At 36.4% G+C, this 24,092-nt stretch overlaps 1 protein-coding gene across 19 annotated transcripts in view; it reads right to left on the reverse strand.

Annotated features, from left to right (window-relative positions):
• The window catches only part of Kdm6a (lysine demethylase 6A), a 139,654-nt gene that overhangs the window by 113,872 nt on the left and 1,690 nt on the right, over nucleotides 1-24,092 (reverse strand). The gene's annotated exons all lie outside the window — the stretch shown is intronic.

Genomic DNA, 24,092 nt, shown 5'->3' on the forward strand with positions numbered 1-24,092 from the left:
AGTGCTTGCCTAGGAAGCGCAAGGCCCTGGGTTCGGTCCCCAGCTCCGAAAAAAAGAACAAAAAAAAATCATATTTAATACATATATTTAATGTATATGAGTATACTGTTGTTCTCTTCAGCCACACCAGTAGGGGACAACAGATCCCATTATAGATGGTTGTGAGCCACCATGTAGTGGTTGCTGGGAATTGAACTCAGGACCCCTGGAAGAACAGTTAGTGCTCTTAACTGCTGAGCCATCTCTCCAGCCTCCAGTATTTTATTCTTAACCACATCATGTACAAATTCCAGGTGATAAAAATGCTACAGGGCATATATGGGGCAAACAGAGCAACAATCAGAAATAGACTAAAAAAAAAAAAAAAAATGAGTAGAAAAGTACTGTTGTCCTTGCTTACAAATAAACCAAAGCCGGGAACCTGGCAGTGGCTACAAAATTAAAAGGAAAATTGACAGCAACAACAACAACAAAAAACCATTAATTCATGCCTCAAAACAAAACTTGTAAATAAAAAACGAAATCTCATTTTGAACACACTTTCTTACATAGCCATCATCTAAGTGCTGACAACACAAAACCTATTACAGAGAAAGAGTAATAGGGAGGCTGAGTAGGGAAGAGGCAGTGTGTGCAAATGTCTGAAGAAGGGAGGAACAAAAAGACAAAACCAAATAACCCAAATACCAGTATTGACAATATGAGATACAGTGATAAATCTAAAAAGAAAGGGCTAAAGAACTGAAAAGTGATACTGTTATCAGGAAGCCAGTGTTTCCTTTTATGGGTTCTTATTCTACTGGATAAAAAAATAACAAAATAGTCTGAGATAGAAGCTTAATGACACGAGTTTCAGGTTCTATAAAAACCACAGTACAGGCCCAAAACTCAGGTAAAGGGAGTGAATAAGAAGGGAAAATGATATGAGTTTGGAGAAACCAAGCACATGGATATGGACTTCTTGGCTAGCCATCCTTTCCTCTCAATAGTTGTCATCCTACTGGTTTGTGGCTGCCATGGTGTCTGATAAAGGAATCAAGTTTTGTTTTAAGAATCCTGTATGTAAGGAGTCTCTAATTTGTTGTTCTTTTAAAGATTCCCTTTTAACAGTTTTACTCTTAATGTATATTAATAGATGGCTCTTTGAGTTTAATCTACCTGGAGTTCACTGAGCCCTTTGAACATGAATTATTGTTTTAACACTTTATTTAGTATTATGTTGTAAAGTTTTCAACAGTATTCAACTTTATGCTCTTCCCTATTACAACTCATTATTAAAAATTACAGAGGGGATGGAGGACACCAAAACAGCAAGGCCCTCTAAAGCAACATGATCTCACAGAGACTAAAGCAGCATGCACAGACCCAGCATGAGTCTGCCCCAGATCCTCTGCATATATATTACAGCTTTCAGTTTACTATTTCTATAGAACTCCTGAGCAAGTAAAATTCTTGTGCCTTCTCCTGGGCTCTTTCTTTCTGTTTGCCTTGTACAACTTTGACGTGATGGGCTTTGTTTTATTTTATATTTTATTTTGCTACATTTTGTTCTTGTCTCTTAGAAACCTGTTCTTTTAGTAGTATGAGAGACAAAAGAGAGTAGATCCATATTTGGAGGGGGATAGACTTGGGAGTAGAGAATGGGAAAATTGTAATCAGAACATATTGTTATCAGAAAACACTCTACTTTCAATAAAAGACAGATGGCCAGACATACGGACACACACACACACACACACACACACACACACACACACACACACACACACACGCTCGCGCGCTAGAAGCACATAAAGCAGGGTTTGGGGGTGGGGGGGGTTCCAAAATTTTAAAAGCTGGCGAGATGACTAACACTGGCTATTATAGAGGAATCTGGTTTCATTCTGAGAACGCACATGGGGCTTACAACCATCTGTAACCCCAGTTCCCTCTTCTGGCCTTCTTGGGAACCAGGCACATGCAAGGTAAACAGTATACATGTGGGCAAAAACCCATGTAATTGGACTTGTGGCTACTTTTTGGGTTCCTATTTCTACCATCCTTCACCCTTCCAATCCCTTAACACTAGGTAGAAGAGAAAGCGCTAGAGGGGGAAGAGGGTTTTGAATTCATTAGACTACTTCCTGCTGATTAGGGGCTTTGAATTCCTTGAAACAATTTTGATTATTGTCAGGATATCTGTAAACAGCAAGCAGCTGCTGCCTCCACACCCCTCTTTGGGGCTCTTGTATTATATACTCTCTCAAGAACCCTCAGAATTCCAGATGTCTCATATTTGCAGAAACTATCTTCAGGTGGCAAAATCATACCCGTGCCAGAGCACAAGGCTGCTGCTGTGGACAATATGAAGCAACCCCATATTCCACACCTAGGATTAAAACAAAAACATATTTCCATAACATTTCTGTTTTAAGAAACCAAAATTCCATTACCCATCCATAAAAATAAAAATTCTAGAGCTATTCCTCTACCCCTTTCAAGTTGCATTATACTGTTACATGTGCTCTGCTGAAATTAGTTTTCTCTGTCCAATTCCCCCCTGGGGGGGGAGGGCATAAAAGGTTTGGCTTCCCTTGCCTAGTCTGAAAATCATTAGTAATCTACATGTACTATCTTCCATTTCCTCTTCCTAAAAACTTCTCTATCAATTTCGTTATTTTAAAGGTTTAAAAGAGTTTAGAAAAGAGATTTTTCTTCACTAGTGATTTTAGTGTAATAAAAATTAGTAGAATGTTATATTGTTTTGGAATATTTTGGCATTGCATACTAAAGGATACCTAAGTAACTTCTGTTTGACAGCCGACTACTATATATAGCTCAGCTATTTTTCAATATCTTTCTTGCCTGCAAACTTCCTTTAAAGAATAACACAAAAAGCATTTGATGTTCAAAGGTAAGGACTAATTATATAAATCATACCCCTAAAATAATACAATTATGGGTCATGTCTTGGTATAATAAAGTAAGTTTATAATGAGGACCACATGTTAAAATCATTGATGAAACTGAATCAAAATTTGTATCAAAATTTATGATTTTCAGTCAAGCACTGTAGAGCACACCTTTAATCCCCAGCACTTGGGGAGGCAGAGACAAGGGGACCTCTGAGTTTGAGCCTGGTCTACATAGTGAGTTCCAGGAAAGCTACACAGATACACAGAAAAATCCTGTGTCCTGGATGGATGGTAGGTGGATGTGAGGGAAGGAGAAATTTTTCTGAAATAAGTTTTTAAAAATTTTTAAAACTTCTAAAAGCAGAAATCAAAACATTTAAATGAAGTTTTCCTATGATTTTTTTTTTCCTGGCTATGTTGCCCAGGCTCACCTTGGACCCATGATTATTTTACTTCTTCCAGAGTGCTTGGGAATATAAACATAAGCCATTAGACTCAGTTTATCAATGTGACTCTTTAAAAGACTTCATTAACATTAACATTAACAGCTAAAATTTTCAAATTGCAAACTTTGAATACCAAAGTCAAGGAAGAACTTCCAGGTTAATAAAAATTAAATGGTTTCATTCCTCCCAAAATTATAACCAAAAATTCCTTGGAGATAACACAAGGAAAAGGCATAAAAAGTATCTGAAAGATAAGAAACCAACGAATTTTCTGGAGCTCTCAGGAGTTGGAGAATAAAAGCCAGGCATTACCTCAGCTTTTCTTACTGTCTCCCCTATTTCTAGGGCAGAATATTTTTGCAGAAACTACTAATCCAGTACCATCAACCATAACGGATTAAAAAACAAAAAAACAAACAAAAACAAAAGGTAAGGAAACTCGAAGCACTGAGGAAAGCAACTTAACAAAAAGTTGGCTCTCTTTCCTCTACCCAAAATCTGAATAGGACTAAACATACAGCAAACTTGTCATGCACAACACACCCAAACTGGAGGTAGATATTTTCATTTTCTTACCAAGACAGTTTAGGCAAGTGATTTATTCTCTGTGCTCAGCAGGGTAGCATTGGAAAGATACAAGTCACTGATCCTCAATTTCACAGATAAGAGTACTCCAATTCCTTTATCAAGTTACTATAGGTAAGCTAGTCAAGAAGCTGATCTTTTAAGCATAGCAGGCAGAAGCAAAGGGATGCTCACTTCCTAGGCTCATGATTGGGTTAGTGAGTGGCAAGGCTGAAAGAAGAGATAACTCAAATCACATGTAAAGAAATTGGTACTTCCATTTACCCATTTAGAAAACTGTGAGTAGGACATAGAAGCAAGGCAGGCCACTACTACCATCATCTAGCACAGTGGTTCTCAACCTTCCTAATGCTGCAACCCCTCTAATACAGTTCCTCATGTTGTAATGACCCTCAACATTATTTTCAATGTTATTTCATAACTATAATTTTGCTACTGTTATGAATCACAATGTAAATATCTGATATTGCATAATTCGGCCCTCCAAAGTGGCCGGTACACATAGGTTGAAAACCACTGACCTAACACCAGATAGGAGGAGACTTAAAGCTTTATTATTCATAAGCACCCCACCCTTATAACAAAGTCCTGGGTGAGCAGGACCCAGCAAGGAGCTTAAGCTGAAACACAATTCAGTATCAACAAAACTGAACAAAGTTCACTATAGTGGCAATGGGGGCTGAACTTCCTTATCCATCCAGCACTAAAACAGAGTAGTAGGCCCATAAGAAGTTTCTACCATCATTCCTTTGTGCCAGTGGCACCCACTGTGAGCTGAATTTCTAACTTCGAATCTGGTATCAACAGGGATAAAGAGAAAAGACAATACGTTTCTACTCTACCCTATAATATCAGAGCAGTCTAAGTTAGCCCTCTACTTATTTCTAGAGAGCTAACTATATGCTAGAGCAACACAGAACACATCAGGAAGTTAACTTCACACTTTTCAAGAGTAAACTGGTCTCCAACTTTGCCAATGCCCACCCCACCTACTACACCAAGGAATAACCCACTTTACCATGGTAAATGTCAGCAGGACCCATTCAAACTATGAATTACACACACACACACACACAGAGAGAGAGAGACACACACAGACACACAGACACACACAGACACACACACACACACCCACCTCCCTAGCTCTTGCCCTACATCTCAGGGAGGATACTATTAAAAAGGGGGTAGGATACAATCAAGATATCATACACCCTAACCAACACCCAAAAAAGGTATAATGTGAATTGAGACAAACAATAAGCAATACTGTTTATTATCAGAGCCTTAAATCATACAGATTTAAATTTTAAATCCATTAACAAAAAGCTTCAAATCAATAATTACAATTATTCTTGAAACAAAAGGCTAGAAAACTCAACAAAGGCAATAAAAAGAACCAAAAGGAAATTATGAAACTAAAAATTTTAATATACAAAATAAAAGCTTTCTGGCTAGGTATAACACAAACACGGAAATGACAAAGAAGAATCTGTGAACAGATCAATATAATCACCAATCTAAACAAAGAGAAAATAGTGAAAACAAACACAGCTTCAGAGACCTATATAACAAAACAAAATGAGCTAAGATATAGAAAATCAAATTCAAAAACATGACCAAGACAAAACAAATCAAGATTCTTATTCTCTCTCTGCAAATATGTATGTACTTATGTGTGTGTGTAGTTAAGTAGGTAGGTATATCACATAGGAAGGTAAAGAGGGAAAAAGACTAATGAAAATATATTGTGCTGGCTAGTTTTATGCCTTTATTTCTCATTCTTAAGGTGTATTTTTTGCTCTATACAAAATTTGCAGTGTTGTACTGTTTCCTTCTGTTTTTGTTGTTGTTATTGTTTTTGTTTTTGTTTTCTGATTGCAGAAGGGACATTTGCTGACCTTCAAACTGGTGTCCCACTAAAAATAATGAAGCATGTTTGCCTGGCCATTTTCAAGAATCTTATCTCTGATTTTCAGAAAATAATTATGTAATTAAAAGTTGGTGCTGATATTTTTGGTTTTATACTATTTAGCATCCCATCCACTTACCTTTCTGGTAGCTGTTTAATGTGTTTCAACAAATTTGATTATGTTTTCAGACACTTTTTGACAGAAACTTCAGTCAGTTAGGAAAAAGAACATCAATTAAGAAAATGTCCCCACCAGATCACTCTAGGGACAAGCCTAGAGTCCATTTTGGTTGTGCCATCCCTTGGTATGTTCTATAAGAAAGCAGGCTGAGAAATGTGAGGAGCAAGCCAGTAAGCAGTACCCCTCCATGGCTTCTGCATTAGTTTCTGTCTCCAGGTTCCTGCCCCACTTGAGTTTCTGCCCTGACTTCCCCTCTGAGATGGACCGTTACCTGAAAATGTAATATAAAATTGTTAGCATTTTGTCTAAGCTCGACCCCAGTTACCTGGTAATAGCCAGGTATGCCTGACTCACTATAAAAGGGGCTGCTTGCCCCCTCTAGTCTCTCTTACTCTTGTCTTCTTCTTCTCCTCACCACCTCTCTCCAAGTGCTCATGGCTGGCCTCTACTTCTACACACACACACACACACACACACACACACACACACACACACACACAAAAGAGAAAAAATACCATGTAACCATTAAATATTTTGAAAGGCAAAAGTGTCTATAAGAAGAGAAAGTGGACAATAGAACAGGGGAAATGGCCAATAAAACAAGGGGAGACATTAAATACTGAGAAAAGGATTAACACACCAAAAGATATGGGTCCATATGCAATGACAAAACCTCAAAGTATGAAGCAAACACATACCCACAATTGCAGAGGAAGATATACAAAACCGTATTAATTCACAGAAATACTGAACAATAAACCAGCCAGGACAGAGAACTAAACACAATCAACTAACACCATCTGTCATGTTAGTTTACACAGTAAGAGTAGTACATATTTAAGCACCCAGAAATATTCACGAAAGAGAAAATATGTCCTCAAATCATAAAACAAATGACCGCAACCAAGAGAATGGAAATTATATAGAATAAAACCTCTTAAACACAATGGACAAAGTTAAAAACTCAGTAATGGAATTGAGTGGAAAAATATTTCCAAATGCTCAGAAACCTAAAAAGCATGTTGTTAATACTCCAGGGCTGAGAGGTTTGAAAACTTAAAAAAAATTTACAAATTCATACAATTGAATAAAAACTGTTGTTACAGAATATATGAGGCACAGCTAAAGTAGTGTTGAAAGGTAATGCGCTAACACTGTTAACTTCAGACAAAATAATCTAAATTCCTAGTTTAAGAAACAATAAACAGCCACGCAGTGGTGGTACTAATCTTAGCACTCCCCACGTTTGAGGCCAGCCTGGTCTACAGAGTGAGTTCCAGAACAGCCAGGGGTACACAAAAAAAAAAAAAAAAAATCAAAACAAAAAACCCAGAACCAAAATGCAAACAAGCCAGTGGTGCATGCCTTTAATTTCAGCCTTGGAGTGTCTTTTTGTGTCACAAATTTGAATAGGGATCACCATACATATCAAATAGCTGTTGAAAGGACAATAAATAGGAAAAAACGCTCTTATATAATAAACCTGACAATTTAGAAAAAGGTAGTTCCCCTAAAAGTACAAAGTACCAAAACTCAGCAAAGAGGCAATCAGAAGAATCTGACAACCATTAAAGGTGAATTCCTAATCAGAGCTTCAAAAAGAAAAGCTTAGATAGTTTCACTGAAAATTTTAAACCCATTTTCATTCAGAAATAAAGAAAAACATTTCCCAACTACTCATTTTCTGGAGGCCAATAGTAGCCTGATAGCAAAGCTAGACAAATGTTGTTACTAAAGTGTTACCTATAAACCAGAACCTCTCAAAATAAATACAGAAATTCTCTACAGAAGTCATCCTCCTCATGATCAGACACAAAACTCAAAAAAAAAAAAAAAGTAAATATAAGCCAACAAGGTACAAAATAAATGTACATGAAGACTAATTGAGTTTTATTCTGGGTATGTAAAGCTAGTTTAGCATTCATCACATCAACAGACTGAAGAAAATGTTAAAAATCACATCAACTGACCCATATTTTTAAGAAGGAACTTGATGAAAATCAAACTTCCATGAGAAAAATTCCTAAACAGTTAAAAAAGCAGTATAAGAGATAGTGGAGTGGACACAGGAACTTTCTCAACTGGATAAACTAAAAAAATCTAACACCAGCTGTATTGTAAAAACAAAACAAAACAGGCTCAGCAGGAAAAGGTGCCTGTTGCCAAGCCTGACAACCAGAGTTGGATCCCCAGGATCCACAAGGGAGGTAGGAGAGAAACAACTCCCACAAGCTACTGACCTCCAACACATGCACCCACATAGACACACAGAGTAAGTATAATTTTACAGAATTTTTTTTAGCTCTACTACATATTTTACAATGAATGTTCTCCCTCTATATTCAGGAAATCTCTAATCTTATTCAACATAGTACTTACTGGAAATGCTAGCCACTGCAATGAGGCAAGAGTGATAAAAGGCATAAAAGTTGGAAAAAAATAAAACTTTAATACTTAGAGGTAACATATGAGCCTTTACTTAGAAAACCACACAAGGAAATCTTTAATAATAATAAAGACTTTTAGAATAAATATGTTGTGTCTGTCTGTCTGTCTGTCTGTCTGTCTCTTTCTCTCTCTCTCTCTCACACACACACACACACACACACACACACACACACACACACACACACACACACACACAGAGGGCTGGGGAGACTGCCAAGATGGTTAAAAAAACAAAACAAAACAAGGTACTCCAAACATGAGGACCTGAGTTCAGAACCCCAACAACCACATAAAAACAGACACAACTGGCCAACGAGTCTAGACAAATCCATAAGCTTGTTTCAGTGAAAGAACTTGTCCAAAAAAATGAGGTAAAGAGTGACGACCTCTGTCCTCCACATCCACCTGCATGAGTAGGCAGGCACACACAGGCATACAACACAAAACAAATAACTTAAAATTTAATACATCACAGGGCTAAGGGGTATGGCTCACTGATACTTTACTCACCACGCATGAGGTCCTAGGTTTGATGCTCAGCTACTAAAATTTAAAAAACCTTTCAATCCCAGGCTCTCCCACTTGATGAAGGGAGAGAATCAACTACCCCACTGACCTTCATATGTAAACTATGGCATACACACGCATGCACATAAACATATATAAATATTTACACAAATATATATATTTACACACATATATATCATTTTTAAAAACTTTAGATCTACCATCACAGTTTTACAGTTGGAATAAGTATAAATTATGATCTTCAATTTAGATCTAAATCATAATTTATACTTGTTTCAAAGGAAACACTTAGGTATAAATTTAACAAACAGAATAAATCAAAGAAAACATAATCAAATGAAAAAGCACTTCTGACATGGGGAATGGAAGACAACAAAGCAATTCCTATAATGTATACATTCATAAAAACTTTTTTAATAATTTTTAGTGTATTTAGAGTGTGTACAGTGTGCCTTGGGTCACATATATGAAGATCATAAGACAAGTTTCAAGAGTTATTTCTTTCCTTCAAACATGTGGATCTTGAGCATCTAACTTGGGTCATCAGGCTTGGTAGCAAGGGCCTTTACCCACTAAGCCATTTCATAGACTGGAGCAGGAAACAGAAGGTTCCAATAGATAAGAGATTGGAACTTTGGGAGCTGGGAGGAGATTTGCCGTCCAGACACAGAGAGTCAAACATGTATGAAACTGAGGAGAGGTAATCAGCCATGTGGCAGGCAAAGAATAGTATAAATAGGAAAACCGAGTTAGGAGTAAGTCAGGGAACAAACAAGAGCCTATCTTAAGGTACATGCTACTCACTAATAAGCCTCAGGGTCATTATTTGGGAACTGGGGTGTAGGTGGAAAAGCATGAGGTTTCAACATACACACAAGTAAAAGTTTAAATAATAAAAAGTATTTCTTAAAACATCTTCAGGACCTATACAAAAAATGTCTTTAAAGATTCATTAAATAGAGCCAGTGATAGTTCAGCAGGTAAAAGGACTTTCCAGGAAACAAGGACAAGACCTGAGTTCTAGTTCCAGATTCCCACAAGGTGGAAGGAGAAAGCCAATTCCCACCAGTTGTTCTCTAACCTCCACATTATGCCATGCACATACACACTGCAACTGACGAGCCATTTTAAAAAATTCAGTATGTGTAGGTAAAATGGTATTTTGTTGCTTTTGTTGTTTTGTTTTGGAGGGATTTTGGTAGGAGGGGGAGATAGAGATGGTTTCTCTATGTAGCCCAGGAATTTACTTTGTAGATAGACCAGGCTGACCTTGAACTCAGAGATCTGTCTGCCTCTGAGATTAAAGGCATACACCACCAGTGTCCAGCTGAAAATTGGTAACTCTTACTTTGAAAATAAAGAAACAAACAAACAAACAAAACCTACTAAAACATTCAAAGCAAAAGCATATTGTGCAGCAGAAACTTTTAACAATCAAAATATATAAAGAACCCTCAGGCCAAGGGCATTGGCTCAGCCAGTGACAGAATGTTTGCCCAGTACATACAAGTCTCCACATTTTATCTCCAACATTTCCAAGACACTTTTTGACTCAAAGCCAAAGAGTAAAGAAGAAACAATTCAACTAAGAGCAGGGAAAAAATATTTGACTAAACATTTCACCAAAAAAAGACATACAGATAAAAAATATGACAGATGTTACCAAGTGTGGTGGCACATAACTGTAATACCAGGTTCCCAAACAGCCTGCACAAAAAATAAAGAAAGAAAGGGGGGGGGGGGCACCACTCTGGAGAGAAGGCTCAGCAGTTAAGGATGTACTAAGTCTTCCAGAGAACCTGAGCTTGGTTCCATGTCAACTGTCTGTAACTCCAGATCCTGGGAGATCTGGGACCCTCTTCTGGCCTTCTCAGACACCTGCATTCATGTACACATACCCATATTCAAACACTCTGACACACAATTACAAAATAATAAAATTAAATCAGAAAAGAGGAAAGGAAGAAAAGAAAGGAAGCACATGAATAAGCAGAGTAGTGGGAAATGCCTGCAATCCTAGCATTTGAGAGGCAGAGACAAGAGAATCAGAATTGGTTCAAGTTCTAAGCTAGCCTAATCCACATAACCAGGGCCACATGAGACCTGGTCTCAAATAAACCAGGTACATATATTTCAATGTGACATTTATCAATGCAGATCTCAGAAATCATGTGGCCTTGGGTCATTCCAAAAGATGTTTGTTAAAGGGGACAGACAAGCAAACTTGATAAACTAAGTTTGTCCCTAGAACCAACATAAAAAGCCAGATAAAGAAGGTTACATCTGTAATCTCAACGTTCTTAAAATGAAGTGTGAGAGACAGAAGACAGGAGACTAGCCCAGAAGCTCCTAGGCCAGTTGGCCTGGAGTATATACACAGAGAAACCCTGCCTCAACAAGTCAGGAGAAAACCAATTCCCCAATGTTCTCATCTAGTCCAGAGAACCATGGGTGTGCATAGAATTCATTAATATAAAGAATTAAATATCAGATGGGCTCCAAAATATAGAGAAAGGATTTGGGAAAGTTATTAATAAATTAAATGAACTTTCAAACAATCCAAGACTAACTGAAACAGTTAATCAGTAGATCAACAACAGCATACAACTCTCAGTTTCATTATGTGAATTCAGCTTCTAGTCTCAGCAACTTGAAGCTAAAATTCAAGGAAAATTACAATCTAGAACAAAATTTAATTGTGCACTAATTCTAAGTCAAAATCTTAAAGAACTGCATCAACTATAAATGAACAAGCCAGCAATAATGTTGTTATTATCACTTTAGAAATTCCTAATTCACAACTCTTCCTGTTAACATATTAGTACAGTTGACTGGCTACCATGGCTAAATCCTATTAATCCCTGACCATGGAAGGCAGCTGCAGGAGGACACCAAGTTCAAGTCCAAACTGGACTATGTGGGTACACTTGCTCTTCAAAACAAGACACACTTTGTCCTCCTTGTTTCTTTTAGCAGATGAAAACTAGGGGCCCTATAAGGAAAGGAACCAATAAAACCTAAATTTGAGATCAGTTTCCAAACCCACTGTTCTTAGGAAACAGTGTATCATAGTGTGAGAGTCAAAGTTGCATTTTAAGATAATGCCCCTAACCTATAAGCCCCTTGCCAAAGGACAGATACTTCCTGAAATGCTAGAGGCTATTATTTATGAGAAATAACAAACCACATGTTTCCACTCCCCTAAACAAGTTTGTTTTACCCAACTATACCAAATGTGCTTGATCACATGTAGGTGGGAATATGTGGGCAGGAAATATGTTAGGATATATGCTTGCCCCAGATTGGGTATGGGCAGGGCAGGGGGTGGGGTACACTTCAGAATGTGCATAAATAAGGATATATGTTTGCTCTTGATTGGACCAGATGGGAAAGCAGCCTTGTGGGGTTGCTTTTTAAGCCTCTGCAAGATGTTTCTCCTCTTGGCCAGGAACCCAGGAATGGACCTGGCCAGAGTCAATTCTCCTGGCTAGTATTTAATTAAAGTGTGCTTCAAACTTGGCTCACAGATTAGGGTAGTGGTCTTATTCTCAACCAGTGAGATTAACAATAGGAGTATCCAAATAATATGTCAAAGTCTATTAAATGTTTTAAGGAATTGCTGCCATAAAATTATAAAATGACTTTCTCTTATCCCCTGCTAGGTCCGGCACCACAGTGCCCCAAGGTATCTGGTAGATATCTTGCCAGAAACACATCCCAATTCTGTGGCGGCTTAGTGTCTCTAGCCACCACATACTAAATCGCTACATGAAAGAACACACAACACAATAATCTCTGATCCAATTGATAAGAAGTTTGCCCACCTAAACATACAAAGCCCTATACATATCCATCCCTTAAGAACATTCACAACAACCTATAAATACACAGAGTGGAATCTTAATGTCAGCCTCTCTCCACAGCTTCCTCTGCAGTCTCCTTCCATTCCAGTCTCCTCCTCTTCACTCAAACTTTTCTTCCACCTATCCTTCCTTCTAGTCCAATGACAGGCCTCATTCTATCTTGTACCTGCCTTCGTATGACATGCTACAAGGAATAGGTTCTTTAAGATAAGCAGAGATCCTGACACTCTTTGAAGCCATGTGTAAAACATATGCAGCTACTATATTAACCATTAAAGGTTTAATCATTTTGAAAAAGTACCAACATTCTAGCCCTACTGCTTATTTGTGACAAAAACAAAGGTATCTTTCTATGAAATAAGTAACACAGTAAGAACTGTAGCTTTTTTGACAAATTATTTTCTTTTCTGTTATAAATATGAAAATGAATGTAAAATGTAAAGTAGCATCAACTATGGCTCCTTCTATACATACATAAGAAATGAATAAATTAATATTCATGACACCTGGTAATCAGTTATGCCAATAAAAATCAAAATATAAAGGCAAAATTGAGAGTTCATAGTGCATGTTAAGCAACTGTTATCAAGTATATGAACTTATTTTCAATTAAGAACCGTACACACTGAACCATTTCTACATTCAGAATCACATATAAAAGGACATAAAAGAATTTCAAAAATCAAAATAACAAAAATCACCAAATCAATCCTCTCATGAGTATCATACTACGTGAGAGACTAGACAACTCTGAAAACCAAGACAATTCAATACAAAAGCATTTTCATTTGGTGAAGAATAAACTTAACAAAGCAGTTTAATAAAACATATACACTATAATCTCAAATATATAGGAAGAAAGTACAACACAATTATGCTGAACAATTATGTTCATGTGTGTGCTGAAATACTATGAAAGATTACATAGCAAACCTTTTAGCAGCTGCCTTGGGAAACAGTAACTAAATCTTGAGAGATAACTTAGAAAAAAGATTTTTCTTTTTACTAATATTCTTTCTGTAGCTCTTCAGTGTTGGAATTATGTCCAAATATACTTATTCAAAAAAGTGCATGAAGATACCTGAATATCAAAGACAGAATAGTGGCTGCAAATAGCATGGTAGCAGAGGCCATGTATAAGTAGACTAGAGATCTAAAATATAGAAATGACAAGCTACGGTAATTGTTCCGGCTTAGTATGTTAAAATAAGAGGAGCTGGTGAATATTCCAAGGTTTCTGGGATGGCAAGTGTATAGTATGTGACATTTACAAAGAAAGTTAAAAGACACATCCTCAAAACACATGTCAGGTAGACAATCAAGTATATATACAAGTTGGAACCAGGATTAAGACCTATCCCAGAGCTTCCATGCTGAGAAAAAAATGTCTGAAGCAGGGAAAAGTAAACAAAAACCCTAAAGTAAGTCTTATCAAGAGCTTTCAAACCTACCTCAATCTCTCTTCTATCTCACAGCTAAATCGAAGCCTTAGTTTAAATTTAATTGACTTTCCCTATAAGACTTTCCCTATCTTGCACTGAACACATTCCATGACATGCATACATTATTTTCCCTCTGTAACACAAAATCCTAAAGCCTGGAGGAAATGTATTACCAATTCCATTTTACAAAAAAAAAAAAAAAAAAAAAAAAAAAGCCTCAAAAAGATGCTTGCCTAAGGATCACAGATCTGGTAGATGACAAAGCAGATTTCTACCCAAAAATCCACAGATTACTATTTATCAATTAGAACTTAACACCTGCTGTTCCCCCACAACACCAGTAATAGTCTCATAAAAACCAACTACTACTTATGTTGCTTCTCCTGATTCAAGAGTTCATTTAACTTCTATCTCGAATAGCTGTGATACGTAGTTTAAACTATCCATAATAAATGTTTGAGAGCTCAAAAATTGTACTACCACTTCAGAGCTCATGACATTGTAAATATCTTTATTATTGTATTTGAAGTATCATATTCTCAGTCTGTTGTCTTTTGCCCACACACTATAGAGGAGAAAAAGCCAGAAGTAACTGGTTTTCTCCATTTATTTTAACCATTATATACTGAAAACATAATTTCCCTAAATATACAAACTATCTGAACAAACTCAAACAACTAAGACCCAAGTTCTTAGAGAAAATTATTTCTGGCATATACTACATAATATTCTAACATAAAATTCTATACTACCACAATATCAAAATATAAATTCAGCTACTTATCTGTTTTCTACTCATTCTCCAAGCAATTTATTCTCAATTTTCATATAGGAAAGAAAAGCAGGAGAGGCACAGTGTTCTCTGACATTAAAAAACCAAAACAACAACAACAACAGCAACAACAACAACAAAAATCAAAGAAACCCTGTTTCAAAAAACCATAAAAATAAAAAATAAATACATTAAAAAGGACAACATTACACACAATTATGTCACTAATGTTGCAGACTTGCATGAAAATAATAGGAGTAAGGAATAAGATACACATGAAACAAGACTGGCCATGGAATGAAAACTGTTGGAAGTGATAATGATGGTGACTTAGCTGATTAGTTGATCTTCTCTTTGAATAAACTTGAAATTTTCCCCCAAAATTTAGTTTTTCCTTACAAACAGGAACTAAAAATGGCCCTCTGAAACAACTTCTTCCATTTTCTATGTTCTAACTAAACATTGTCTATGAACTAGACAATCTTATATACTACCCTTAATCATAACAAAACTGTCTTCCTGAGAATAAACTTGGTAGTTTCATCTTCTATTTACACTACTGCTTGGAAAGCAACAAATACTATCAGATAAAAATACAGGACCACATTAATAACAGAATGACAAATTTTAGCAATATAGACAAAGGATAGAATAAAAGGGGAATGGAGTTAAAAGTGAAAACAGACTTGTAGAAAAAAACTGGCAAATCGCCCCTAAAAACTGGCTTAGAAACCTAAAACTGGCTCAATAGGGGATCAACCCCATTCTTCTGGGTTATAGTTCCTAAATTAGGTCACTATCAGCCTGTGCCACATCAGGCCCAAAAGTAAAATCAGCAATGAAATATCCTAAAAGGGGAGAACAGGGGTACTTGAAAGAAAAACAGTAGGACACCGGTGCTATGAAGGCAGAATTGGGTGGAGGAGACCCCAGGAAACCTGGGGTGGGGTGGGACACACAGAGAAGGACTTTTGAAAATTTAACATCTATGTGTTTATTTATACACATATATACACAAAGAGTTTAATAGAAGTTAGTTACATCGATTGGGGGTGGCAACTACCTAACTAAACCTCAAGTTCCAGGCACTCCTTTAGAGCTGTATAGTTCAGGGGAGTCCAGGAGACACATCACCTAACCCTACTTCCAATACCACAGAAACAGAAATTATAAGCCACTGCCCTTTGTTGCCTCCCTGAATTTGCACATAAGAGACCAATTGCTGAAGACATCACACAATTTAGACAAAAAACTAGGAGGAATCAAGCTGGAACTGACCTGGAAGCCTCCTCTCTGAGGACTAATTCTCACAGTACTAGAAAGTGCTATGCAAGCTTTCAAGGGAAGGAGGTTAAACAACCAGTAATTCTACACAGCTGTGACATCTATGATCCACCAAAATGATCAGCATGGGAAGGGATTCCTAAAGGTACAAGAGTAGTACTTGAATCTTTTTCAACACCTGTCTAATTGGCCTTAAGGCCTGCTCAACAGGAGGGAAATCATGCCTTTTACTAGAAACCTGCCTGTGCCTACAGACACTGTGGACTCTAAAAGAAAACCCACTACTGCCACTCTCTTAAACTAGCATTATCTCTAACCATTTTCTAAATACTCATCCTTAAACTCACAGATAAGTGTAGCTCTCACCATCATAAAAGATGGGTCTTTTTGCAACAGAGACTATTACAAAATATTTCAAGTGATCAAAATGAAGAGAACTTACTGCGGGTGCCTAGATCCAATGGATGCATCTACAACACAACCCTTACACTTAAGGCTCAGAGAATACAGAGAAAGAGAGGACAAAAAGATTAATTATAAGAGCCAATGGACCAAGATAGCTACTGCATAGGGTCGGCATACCAAAATACGGCTGCCTAAACAAGGCCAGCATAATGAAATAACCAAGTCACATGCCAACCTAGATGGGGAGATTTTGAAAAACTGACAATTGCTGAGAAAGGAAGAATCACTCTTCTCCAGGAATGAGATCCCTGAAAGATTCTCTAATTCATGAATACATAAAAATATGAGTAACGCTAGATAAACTCAGATTTTATTTACAAATTTATATAATAAATTGAAAGGGGGGAAGGAGAACATGAGAAAAGTTGAACAGAGGAGAGGCAGAGGGAAATAATGTCATTGCAATACTCATGTATAAAATCCTAAAAACAAACAAATAAAACATACTAATGAGAAAAATGGAAAACAAATTAAGTTCGGTGACTATCACAAAGCTACCTTCTGTCTATACTCATTCACTACCATTCCCCCACCAAGACCACTACTGAGTTCAGAAATAGTCCAACTATTTGGACTACTAAGATGTAATAAAATGCAAAAGCATTTTAAAATGTTTTTGAACTATAGAAAGTTTAGTCTACACAAGCTTACAGTCATCTTTAGTTTTTTAAAAAATAGAGTAATATTTTCACAGTACAGTAACATTTTTAAATGTCTCTTCTTTAAAAACAGAGGGATAGAAAGATGGATCCAGAAGCCACGAGTTCAATTCCCAGAACCCAGGTGGTGGCTCCTGACCATCTATAAAGGGATCTGATGCCCTCTTCTGGTATGCAGGTGTACATGCAGCAGAGCATTCATACATTAAATAATAAATAAATCTTAATGTAGATATAAATAGATAGATAGACAGACAGATGATAGATAAAAATTAAAAGAAAAAACAGCCCTTGGGAAGCTGCAAGTAGCTCCTGAGTTCAAGGTCAGCCTTTGCTAAACAGTAAACTTCGTTCAAAAGGACAAGAGAGGCTGAAGATATGGTTCAGCAGTTAAAAGTAAGTGTTCATTTTGCAGAGATTCACAATTCAGTTCCTTGCACCTATATAGTGAGGAATATGTACCTCTAATTCCAGAGGATTCAATGCCCTCTTTGGCCTTCCAGAACACTGTACATGTGTGATGTGCAGGCATACACACAGGCAAACACCCATATATATGAAATAAAAACAAGTGTTTTTGTTTTTTTGTTTTTTTAAGAAAGAAAAGAACCTGGAAAAATGATTCAGTGGTTAAAAGAGCTATCTCTTACAGAGAAACTGGTCCAGTTTCCAGTAGACACATCAGGCAATTCACAATTACCTAAACTCCAGCTCCAGGAGATCTGACACCCTCTTGTGGGGTTTAGAAGCACTGCACTCGTGCGCACAAACAGATACATACACACATATTTAAAAATAAAAATATGGTACTAGAGATGGCTCACTCAGCTATGAAGAATACTTGTTGCTCTTCCGGAGAGCCCACATTCAGTTGCTAGCACATACATGGCAGCTCACAACCATCTATCAATTGCAATTCCAGAGGATCCAGTATTTTCTGACCTCCGCAGACACATCTGTGTATACATATACATACTCATACAAGTAAAATAAAAATTTAAACCTAAAAAAAATTTTTTTTCAAAGTGAGAAGGGCTTGAGAGTTGGCTCAGTGGTCAAAGTATGTGTTACTCTTCCAAAGGACCTAAGTTCAACTCCCAGCACTCACATGGCAGCTTACAACCATTTGTAATTCCTGTCCCAGGGGATCAAATGTCCTATTCTGATCTCTAATAAGACCAGGAATATACATGTTACATAAAAATACATGCAGGCAAAGAACTAATCCATAAAATAAATAAACCTAAAAATTTTTGTACACAATAGAAAGGAACTCTATAAAGTAGAAAGTTGTGTTCTGCTCTCCAAAGTAGTAATTACTTAAACTACTGTGTGAAAAACCTTCCAAAACTGTCAAGGATCTTTAAAGGTGGCAGGCAAACTAATTTAAGAAAAGTGTGTATTACTACAAAGATCACAAGGTATAGATCGTCCTTTAAAGATCTGAAAAAGCTAAAACTTGATTTTTAGATTATTTTCCTGAACAAAAGCAACTTGTTGCTATCTAAATTGAGAAATAGTATCTCCAAGAAAGCATTCCTATCCTTAAGAGTCTTGTAATCTGTTAAACTGACCTTTATCACAAATATTCAGAGTACCTGACACTGTGCATCTGCCACTGATTTGCACAACTGATTTTCGAAGGTGAGTTATTCTTATGCTAATCCTATCCCACTTAAGGAGCTTTCATGTTTAACAAAATGATACCCACATTACCTTCATATTTCCTACACGGACCAGCTGAGCTTGATGTACATCCAAATATTACTGTTATAACTTATAAACCAATCTAGAAAGCGTATGCAATTATATACCAAGTTTCAGTGTGAATACATGACTGTCAATTATGCATTCATTAAATAAATGCCATTAATTAAATAGTCTGCAAATAATTACAGGTAGGCTGGAAATAGCCCAACCATCACTTCAATTCTTGGACAATGTAGTGGGCAGCTTTTTACCATAAATTAGTTCTCTGGATACCACATTTTAAAGATATTAATAATGCACAGTATTATCAGTCATTAACATCAATTTCATATAATTCGCCAATGTGTTTCAAAGCAAAAATGAAGAAAAACCCCTTCAAATATGCAGAATATTGGTAATAAAAAAACAAAACTAAATGCTGTATGATCTAAGTGAGAAAAAGATTAACTCTACATCTTGCCAATCAATAAAACTTAAGTATGTGACCCAATCATTCTATTATTCAAGTCACAGAAACCAGTTTTTTTACAACCTACACCATGTAAAGAGAAACAATGTTGCCTTTTGTAACCAAATCTACAGAAAACCTATTCAATGGAAAGAAAACCAGAAATTTAAATTACCAATGTAGAGCCTAGCATGATGGCTCACTCCGAAGCTGAATCAGAAAGATCAACTAGCTGCCACCTGGGACTAGAGTAAAACCCATTCAAACAAACAAAACAAGTGCCTACATATGTACTGCTGCAGCTTTATTCTGTGACAGATACGTGAACATGTTCTGTAATCTTTTACTATAATTTTGTTACAGGGAACATACCAATTTTTTTAGCAAACAACGTATAGTAACTGCATAAAACTTTTTCCAAGCAATTGTGAATATAATTGTTTATAAGATAATTTTCCAAACTAAGAAACGCTTTAAAAAAAATCTGTCAAATTAAAAATCTAATTTTCAAGCACAAGGTATATGAATCTAGTGTGTGTGTGTGTGTGTGTGTGTGTGTGTGTGTGTGTGTGTGTGTGTTTGTGTGTGTGTTGGGGTTGGGGGAGGTGAGGAAGTTAGTTGTTGAAAGGATCAAAACTCAAGCCCTCAGGCTTGGCAACAAGTGCCTTTTCTTGATGAGTCATCTTGCCAGTCTCATGGTACTATTTCTTTAGCTACCTTTTCCAACCAAAACACTTATTTATTATTTAGCACTGGAACTGAAGATCCCCTTTAAGTCCTTACAAACAGTACACATTCATTTTCACACATCACCAATAATCCAAATATTGTAACATAAACAAGTCACCTCTAAAATTGACCTAATGAAAAACCAAGTTTAGGAAAAGAAGTGCTTCTGTGGATCTTAAACGACTTTCATTATGCTCCCCCCAAAATAAAAATGCCGCCAGTTATTTCCATAATATCACTTTAAAAAATACATTCTTAATTTTTCAAATAAAACATTTATAGTTCCTATGTGTTTTATAAAGTCTTTCTATTAAAAGAACTACCAAAAAAAGAAATCCAACCAGAATAATTAAGACAAATTTAAAAGTAAGATTGTTTAAAATAAACTACTACAGGGCCCGGATGTGACTCAGCCAGTAATCACTGCTAAACCTGACCAGCTGGGTTCAATCCCGAGATGTAGGTAGGGGGAAGCAAGAATAAGGAGTCGGTCCTCTTACTTCCACTGATGCTTGCCTAGTATGCCTGCTCTTGCCTGCCTGCTTGCTCACTCTTGCTTGTACATTCATATTCATATTCTTTTCTTTCTCTCTCTCTCTCTCTTTCTCTCTCTCCCTCTCTCCCTCTCTCCCTCTCTCCCTCTCGCTCTCTCTCTCTCATTTCATTTTAAAGATTTCTCTTTAAGGGTGCATTTTTCTGTGTGTGTGCCTATGTGCAGATATCCATAGAGGCCAGAAAAAGATCAGAGCCCCCGAAGCTAGAGTGCTAAGGCTGTTGTATGCCTCCCAGTGTTGGTGCTGGGAACCAAACTCTGGTCCTCTCCAAGACCAGTACTGGCTCTTAACTGCTGAGCCATCTCTCCAGCTCCACTGCTATGTATTTCAATGATATATTACCCTTCCCTCAAACAGAGACAAGATACCCCAGATGGACAGAGCAACTTCCCCAGGCCTCTACTAGATTATTACTCTAGTAATACTGCATAGTACTAGCTTATTTATACTTTTACTTTCCTTCTCTCTATATACGATTAACTCAAAATTCTTCTCTAATTAAAAAATATATCCCCAAAAGTTTTCAAATTTGTACTAAGAAGTCATCATAGTTAATTTCTGCTAAAAAGGTTTCACTAAATTATTTCTCAGTAACTCCACAATGTAATTAGGAAAACAAAAATAATGAACTAGATTAGTCCGAGAGCGATGGCTAAGTGGTTACCAGCACTGATTGCTCTTCCAGAGGTCCTGCGTTCAAATCCCAGCAACCACCTGGTGGCTCACAACCATCTGTAATGAGATCTCATGCCCTCTTCAGAGAGAGAGAGAGAGAGAGAGAGAGAGAGAGAGAGAGAGAGAACTGGCTGCTCTTCTAGAGAATTCAGGTTCAACTCCAAGCACCCACAATGGGCTGTAACTCCAGTTCTAAGGGATCAGATCAGAAGCTCTTCTGGCCTCCTCAGTCACCACCCAAGTGGTACACAGATATACCTGCAGGCAAAACACCCATCGTCGACGTCGTAATAGTAATATAATTACGGGTTGGTGTTAAAGACCATCATGCTATTACAAGAATTCTAAAGCAAGCTCTAATTCCTTTACAGCCTTATTTAAGGTATTACTACAAAAACACTGTATTACTATTTTCTTGAAATTCAAAACACCATACTATATATCAAGTGACAATCCTGCAAGCAAACCTTTCAATGACTCTTACATAACTGAACCTTATAAAAGTATGCATAGTCCAGAAAAAAACCATCTGAAATACAGCAGCCTCACACATGTAAAAGGACAAATAAAAATTATCTATGCAATGGTTTTAGTTTCCAAAACGTTAGACTTGTTTATAAATGTGCACTTTAAAACTTTAAAGACAGAGTCAAACATAAGGGGAAGAATTTTTTCTCAAAACAAGTAGGAGTGACTAAATTTCTGTTTTGGCACAGACTAAATTTTCTGGGAATAAAACAACAAAACTCATAACTAAAAAAGGAATTCTAGAAATTGTTCTATTCTATTATGTGTTCAGTAAAACTGCCTGAACACAACCCACCAAACCATGAAGAAAAGCCAATACTTTCTAAAAAGAGTTACATAGGAAATAATTCTGAAAGCAACATAACATTTTACTTCCCAAATCTCACATCCAAACATACTGATTCTCAGGACAGTTAGAAGATGGATAAAACTTAAAAATTTAACATTTCATTCCAAGGACTATAATTCACTCATTCTACTCAGAATTCAGTTCAAACAGAAGATGTAAGGTTTTATCAAGCACAAATTTGTATTATATTCAAGCTAAGAAGGACACAATCAGGATCCATGTAAGTGTTCAAAGTACATAAATATATAATGTTTTAGCATTAAAGCCGTTGAGCCCTGATCTAAATAGCTAGACCCTAAGGAGCCAGAACCAATGAAGATTTTTTTTTCAATCAATATACCACTCGACATTTATAAAGTCATAATTCTTCCCCCAAACAAGATGAAGCTTCACAATTTTTTCATGTTCAAGATGTGACTGTATTCAAATACCAGAAAAATAAATAATGCACATTTAGAAAATTTTGAAAATGCTCAATTTTTAAAATAGGAACTCAGTTCACATTAACTGTAGGTTTCACTATTATAATATTCGATGTTAAGTACCACCCTCTGTGATTCTGATTATAAGCATTTTAAGATATGAAATTATGAACTAGCACTTTACACATGCACTTAAAACAGATTCCACTTATTTCTTCATCACTGTAACAAAAAATAATAAATTTAGCCTAAGTTTCCAAATGAATTATCCCTGCAAGCAACATTATTAACCCAATGTAAAGTAGCAATGTTTACTCAGAAATAAAATGACCCTTAAATTCAAACACTATATATATATATATATATATATATATATATATATATATATATATATATATATCTTTGGAATGACAACTTCACAGTAATCCAGTCTTCGGACATAAAATACTTCAAATAGGTTGAGGGAAACAGGAGACCAACAACTACTGATATTTATATTATTGCAGAGTTAGTCACTGAACATTTTTCCAGCGATAATTTTAATGAAAGCAAATTAATACCTGCACTGTCAAAGTTCAATTCAAATTTTCTTACCATTCAAAGAAAATGGATCTACTGAAAAAAAGATTATGACTGTTTTGCCTTCTAGTCATTGTCTGCAATCACAAGTTCTTATATTTTGATACTTTGAAATAAAAACAAAATTGTGATCACAGATAAAAAACAATGCCACCAAACCAAAATACATTCAAAAAGTAAGGATTAAAATAATCAACTTTTTAAAAAGCTGTTAAGCTTTAGTCGTCTTTCTTAAACTTCCCAATCGCAACAATAGAGCTAACTAAGTGTCAAATCAAACCTAGAGATATCCTCCAAAGAAGAAAATGTCTGGTGAATGTAACATCTATGATAAACACTCCAAGTTTCGGAGTCCCAGTGAACAAAAAAGCCTCCTCAGACCATTCCAATCACACTCTGGTCAGGAAATATAGACTGAAGCAGACAGACTGAGACTCCAGCCTTTGTTCAATAGCTTACGATGGGTAACTAAATGTGCTACAGGTTGATAAGCGTTTACCAGGCTTATGCAAGCTATTTCAAAGCTAGAAAAGGGGACAAAAATTCTATATGCAAACAATCTGTGATCATTTTTATTAACTACGGAGCTACATACTCTAAAGGAGAGGCCTATTCTTCTTTG

The sequence above is a fragment of the Rattus norvegicus genome, chromosome X, assembly GCF_036323735.1.
Source record: "Rattus norvegicus strain BN/NHsdMcwi chromosome X, GRCr8, whole genome shotgun sequence".
NCBI classification, from domain to species: Eukaryota; Metazoa; Chordata; class Mammalia; order Rodentia; family Muridae; genus Rattus; species Rattus norvegicus.